This window comes from Pteropus alecto, unplaced genomic scaffold (genome assembly GCF_000325575.1).
Source record: "Pteropus alecto unplaced genomic scaffold, ASM32557v1 scaffold131, whole genome shotgun sequence".
Taxonomy (NCBI): Eukaryota; Metazoa; Chordata; class Mammalia; order Chiroptera; family Pteropodidae; genus Pteropus; species Pteropus alecto.
Window position 1 is genome coordinate 25,538,927 of NW_006434709.1, and position 6,751 is coordinate 25,545,677.

The following is a 6,751-nucleotide window of genomic DNA, read 5'->3' on the forward strand; positions in this document are numbered from 1 at the left end:
TATATATATGGGGCTATTTCTCAGCATGATGAGCCTTAGTCATCATTTTTTAAAAACAGTGTTATTAAGATATAATTGTCATAAATAAACTGCTCATATTTAAGTGTACATTTTGATAAGTTCTAACTTTCATGAAACCATTGATACAATCCGATAATAAACACATTCATCACCCCCTAAAATTTCCTGTGCCCACCTACCCTGTCCCAGGCACGCACTGATCTGATTATAGCAAATGACATTTCATCTTTTAAAAACATCATATTTTTCCTAGAAAGATGAGACTTTTCTGGGGATATGATCATGAAAGAAGTTCCCCCAAAAGAGTCCAAAGTGGTTCACAGTAGTGGCAGCCCCGTGGGAGTAAATGTCCAGCCTCCAAGGAAGGAGCCTTTCTTTTCCCAATATGTAATTCCTGATATGGCTTTTGAAGAATTAACTACATTATTTTATATTTTATCTTATCTTTTATGATATTCTCTAGAAGGAATCTACTAAAAAAAATTTATTGGCCAGTTCTGTAACTACTATGTTAAAGCCATCATTTGTGAGAATAATACTCATGGTCTTTATTTTAATGATGTCATTTGAGGAATTCTCAACAGCCTGCAGAATGTAGTTTTTATATAGTTTTTTTTAATCTTCTCACTCTGTCTTCTATGAGGGAATAATTCCCTTTTCCCCTAAATTTGTTCTTGTGTCCCAAATCCATCACCCATTTATGTCAATCCTGTCCTTGCAATCGCTTTCGATATTGTCCATTCTTTCTGTGTCTTCTGTCAATTGCTAGGGCCGGCCATCTGCTTTGCTCACCAGGATTACCCTGGACCTGTCAGTCTCTCAGCCTCTTCGTCATTTCCCCTGCTTCCAGTCTCTCCCGCTTTTCATCCTCTATGTATCGATGGAAACTTTATAAAAGACAATTCCAGTCATATTGTTCCTCTGCTTCAAATATTAAAATTTGTTACTCTATGATGTGGCTCCTATCTATCTCTCTAGAGCTTTCCCTCGCATATTTCCCATGCCCCCAAATCCATCCTGCTTTTTGGGTTGCAACCAAGAAAGGTTTGATAGCATTATCGTGAATAGAGTGGCATCCACGATTTTGCCCAATTCTATCCTCATTTCCTGAGACTCACTGTCCAATCATACCAAACAACTTGAGGACCATCCACTCTCCTAGTTCTGTGCCTTTGTGCCTGCTACTTCCTCTGCTTGAAATTCCCCTTCTTCCTCTCCCCATATGTAGTTACCTTCCTCCTTCGCAATATTCTTGCTACCATCATAGCTCTGACAGTTGTGGATAGTAATTTTTTGATTGGTCACTAATGTTGAGGGCTGGGGTCTTCTTGGCAGAAGAGCTACAAATCCCTTCTTGGCACTTATGCTTGTGGATGGAATGAACCAATGCAACCTCTCTTATCCTTAAGTCAATATCTAGGAACCTCTAGGACTGTGTCATTGGTGAGGAAGATTTAACAAGTCAGAAATCACTGGTACTTGATGGAAAGGCTTCGCAGCCTTAAAAAATGCTATCCACTTTACTGTTCTCTTATCTGCCAGGAACTTTCTTTTCCCAAAGAGTGACATACCTCACTCTCCTCACCTCCTTCAGTTCTCTGTATCTTGATTAGCAAGGCCTTCCCTGCCAACTCCATCTAAAATAGTAGTGCCCCACCCCCAACAATCCCTATTCTCCTACATCCTGCTCCGCCCCCGCTTTACGCTTATTGCCATTTGACAGACATATACTTACTTATCCATTTGTTTATTGTCTGTTTATTTTGTTTGTTATCATTAGGATGTGAGCTTTGTAAGGACAGGAATTTTTTTTGTTTTGTTCCCTGCTTCATCTTTAGTGCCTTGTAGAGTACCTGATGCACAGTAAGTGCTTCTATATGTGTGTTGAAAGATAGTGCACAGAGAACAGTATATTTCACTGAAGGACAGTGCTACGCATTTCAGTTTCAATGATAGAGTGAATTAAATAATAGATTGTACGCAAGAATAGTAGCAAACTGGTCAGAGTGATGGTTTAGAGAGTTCCAAGAACGAAAACAGCCTCTTTCAGCCTCGAGCAATATATAAAAAATACATTTAAAAAAGGCTCTTACCTTGTGTCCAGAATACTAATAATGTATGTGAAGAAACGAGAACAGAGCAAACAAAGAAAAATGAATTCTATTAAATGAGACAGAGAGAGAGAGAGAGAGAGAGAGAGAGAGGTGCTTGACCACTTCAACCTTTTGATGTTACCTGCAGATCTTTGATGTTTGCCCTGAATTCTGTAAACCCACTGCAAATCGCAAAGACAAGCTGAAAGCTGGCATTTTATTTTAAGATGCAATCCCAAGGGTGATGGATGATTTCACTGAAATTCAGCTCAGTCTCCCACGACCCTTGAGCAGGCAAACTGTGAGCCTGGCTTTTGGCTTTGCCGGCAGCTGGCCCCAGGGCCCAGGCCAAACCACTTCCTCCTCTGGCCTCAGCTTCTGCAGGTGGTAGAGTGAGGGAGTTGGTGAAAACTGATTTCCAGGGTCTCTTCCACTTACAAAATTCTATGATTCTGTGTCTTGACAGGGTTTTCAATTTGTCCTCAATAAGCAGAGATTCAGTTAACCAGGATATTAAACTCCCTGAGCATTCTGGTTAATTGTATCTTTACTAAAATAGCCAAAAATTTTGTTTATAGCATCAAAAAAAGTTTGTTTCTTTGTTCTTTTGCATTATTTTACATCTGTGGGGGAATATAAAAGCATTGAACTGTAACAGCTAGAAGTTTGGCTAGATATTATTCCTTAAAGCAGAGTTTTCAAACATCTTTTACAGCGACCGATGGTTAAAAAAATAATAAACCTTTTCTCTCTCTCTCTCTCTCTCTCTCTCTCTCTCTCTCTCTCACTCTCTCTCTCTCTGTCTCTCTCTCTCTCTGTCTCTCTGTCTGTCTGTCTGTCTGTCTGTCTGTCTCTCTCTCTCTCACATACACACATACACACACTGGGTTTACTTTCTAATTCACACCATTTGAATTGTCTTTGGCATTGTCTGAGAAGTGATCCTAAGCAGCATACTGGAGAGAAAAGAACTTTGGAAGAGGCATGAGAGTTTCTAACCTCTAGTCTGGGGTCTGTTACTACCAGGCTGTGTGATCTTGGATAATTCACTTAACCTTTCTGAGCCTTAGCTACCTGTCCTATCTACCCCACAAGGTGGTTGTGAAACTCGAAAGCAATAAAACACTCTGAAAAATATAAAGTATGATAGAAATAGAATGCATTATTAATAATAGCCTTTTAGATCTTAAGTGAGAATTTTAAGTGTATCTGAAATGCATTAAAAATCAGATGAAGATGGGGTTTTCAGGAAAGATTTGAGATGGCATATGAAATTACAGGGCATATCAAGATAAGGAGTTCGTCCTTGGGGTTTATTTTCCGCATCATGTTAATTTCCCTTTGTCCTTGTTACAGCTTAGATTCCTTTCTTCTCTCCCTCCTCCCCTCCTTCCTTTCCTTTCTGTCTTCAGATTGTGAACGGGGTCTTTTATCCTGGAAATCTAATTCCTCCTTTCTTGAACAAAGCATATCAAGAAAAACATCTGCATTATGATTGTTTTACAAAAATCAGATTTTTGAGGCATTTAACCTGGTCTGTGACTGGGAGTAAGAAAGTGAGCAGACAATTCGTTGATTGGCATCCGGACCCTCCAGGCCTCTCCGTTGCGGGCAAGCTCCTTTGCTCCTTGACTCTGTGCTCAAGTAGAAGGGGATAGATTTCTGATAGACACTGCCTGTGATCTCTACCCTGTTAGGACCAGACCTTTCGTGATCAGTGAAGATCATCCTCTTGGAGTGCTGTCAAAGCTCCTGCTAACTGAGCCAAATTAAAATGATCCACAGTGAATCTTTCCTTTCTAATGAGTAAGAAAGGAGCAAGCAGATTAATTTGAAATTCAGATTTTTCTTATATTCTCATAAGTTACATTTATTCCATAATGTAAAAACTTGATGTGACAGAATGTTAAATATACTCCTGGTTTTAGCAAGGACCCCAGGTGAACAAATAGCACGTACCCTTATATCCTAAAGAGAGGTATTAGGACTTGCTAAAAGATATCCTCAAAAACTCTAGCCCATCATCCCATATACAGGAGAAGGAGGAAGTGACAGAAAGATGGGTGAGAGCTGCTTAACCAGTGGGCAGAGTGATGTGTGCTTCTCCTTCCCTGCCATGTACCTCCAGCCAAGTGATGAGAGTTTGAGAAAACCATTAATATAGAAGGGGGTACAACCATAAGGGGAAACTGACATTTCTAATTGCTCCTCTCCTGCAGCTTGATTGAGATGTGGCAACATGTTGCTACTGGAGATCCCTTGACAACATTCTTGGGGACAGCTTATAGTTCCAGAGTGTAGCGAATCCCCTTGGAAGGGGGTCTGGCCTGTGAGTTGCCTTGAAAGGTCCGTAAGGACAAGGCGCTATTTGTTCACTCTCACTTAATTAATGAGGGATGTAACTGTGCTTTGAATCCAGGTCTTCTGATTCCAAGTGTAGTGCTCTCTCTACCCACTCTCAGCTCTCATTAACTATAGCTTATTTAGTAGTGTCCTCAGTCTGGACTTGAAGCTGAGGGTGAAGTAATGGGACTTGTTCTTCCTCGACTCCTGCAAAATGTATAGTCTCAGATATATGCTTGTCTTTCTTTTGATTGAGAGAGGGAAAGAAGGGAGAAAAGAGCAGGAGGAAGGAAAATAATGTGATATGCTCTCAAGTGAGAGCTGAGAATTAAAACTCTTGAAAGAAGTACAACTTTCTCTAACAATGCCTCTCTTCCAGCTTTGACATCATTCATCCCTGCTTGGGATGAAAGTCCCGAGCCAGGTGCTCAATAAATATTATTCATCGATATTAATCAGTAGTATTCCTTGTTAAGTTAAGTGCCATATATGAGGCATTGTAGCCATGGGACTGCTTCAGGGCTGGGGCATGACAGAAGCAGAAAGAGAGAGAGAGAAAAAAAAAAAGAAAAATAGTAAATGGGAGATTTCCTCCATTCTCTCTGAGTCTTAGGGGTTCCCTTTTCCGCTTTGAGCAAGAACAAGAACACAGGCTGCTCTCACAGCCTGTGTCCCACCGTTTGAGTTTTGAGCTGCTTTGAGTTCAGGCAGAGAAATATTGGAGGAAAAAATAATGGCAAACTCACCACCAGTGTGGAGATGCTTTCAATTCCGATCTTTGCCCTGGTTCACCTGCTATTTTTAACACTTTAGAGTTCTCAAATATCTGCTCTGTGCATTCAGTGGGAGAGACAGAGTTGTCTCAACCTGTGAGAGCGGGACTTTCATACCCACTCACGCACCTTCATTCATTGGTTAAGAGCCACAGGATCCGGGGTTAAATTTCCAGCTACTTTCAGCTATTCTAACTACATGCAAAATGGGTTTCAGTGGCCCAGGAGCAGTCCTGTAAAACAGAGAGAAAACACACTGAAGGGAGAGCACAGAACCAATCAGAAGCGATCTGAGAGAATCCAGCGGAGCACCAAGATTATCTACTACAGGGGCATGCCCAAGTTGGGGAGATCCTAAAACAGACTGTGGCCAGGTGACCCAAGAACACTCTGGGGTGGGGGATGGGGCGACCCACAGATCTGTTCTGTCTGCACCAGGCACCATGACAGTGACTGTCATTGTGCTTTGTGTCCACCTTCAGATTGAACTGGGACAAATGAAATGCCCAGAGGCTTTAGATTCCGTGGTAAAATGATTTAACTCCCCCGCCTCCCCCGGCGTTTAAAAGAATTATTTCTGGATTGAATATTCCTCAGGAGACTCTCACCACTTCTTAGAGCCCTTTCTCTTAATACTTCTTCCCATCTTTTTTTTATCAAGCATCTCCCCAGCTGTCCCAGCTGCCATCGAAATTCTTTTTGGAGTTTTGCTGTTTAGCTGACTTTCCCTTCATATATATGTGGGTTATATTTGGATGTGGGAAAATAGCCTTCCTGGTGGTGTCACATGACACTCCTAATGGTGTGTACCACGGTAGAAACCCCTGGTAAAGAGGGTTCGGCAGGCCTTACGTGAGATCAGAGTTGAGGCACACGTGGTTCTGGGTGTACCCCAAGCAAAAAACAAACTGATACCTGAGCTGTGGCAGGAAAGATAGGAATGATGCTTACTACAATACGGTGACCTCAGATCTCCCATTCGTGTGAGTTTTCTGTTTTGTTTGGGTTTGGCTTGGTGTTTGCACAAATACAAATGTGAAGGATTGACAACAATTCTTTTAAAACATTTGTAAAAACCAGCTTTGCAGTCTAAAGGTCAACCTTGATTCCAGCTTTCTACATCTTACTAGGGTTAAAGTATGGTATATTCATTTTCTTTCCAGACATGGAAACTCGATTCCGGTCAGCTTGGGCAAATAGGAGCAGCCAGGGCTGGGGATGAATAACACTGTGAAAAGGACAGGATGCAACCAGGCCCAAGAACCCAGAATCAGGGACGGAAGTGCTAGAAGATTCTTGTTTCTATTCTTGTTCAGCTCTTTTCTTCTGTGCCTCGACTTCATCCTGTCACTGTAGCCTGGCTTCCTCCCAGGGTGGTAAAGAAGGTTGCTGCAGCCCTGGTGAATGACATCTCAGCTTTTGCACTGGAGATACACTCACCCACTTTCCAGGTTTCAGGATGAAACCAAGAAAGTCCTGGGAAGGACTTTGATGCTCCCAGGGCTTCCCGCAACCCTGGAC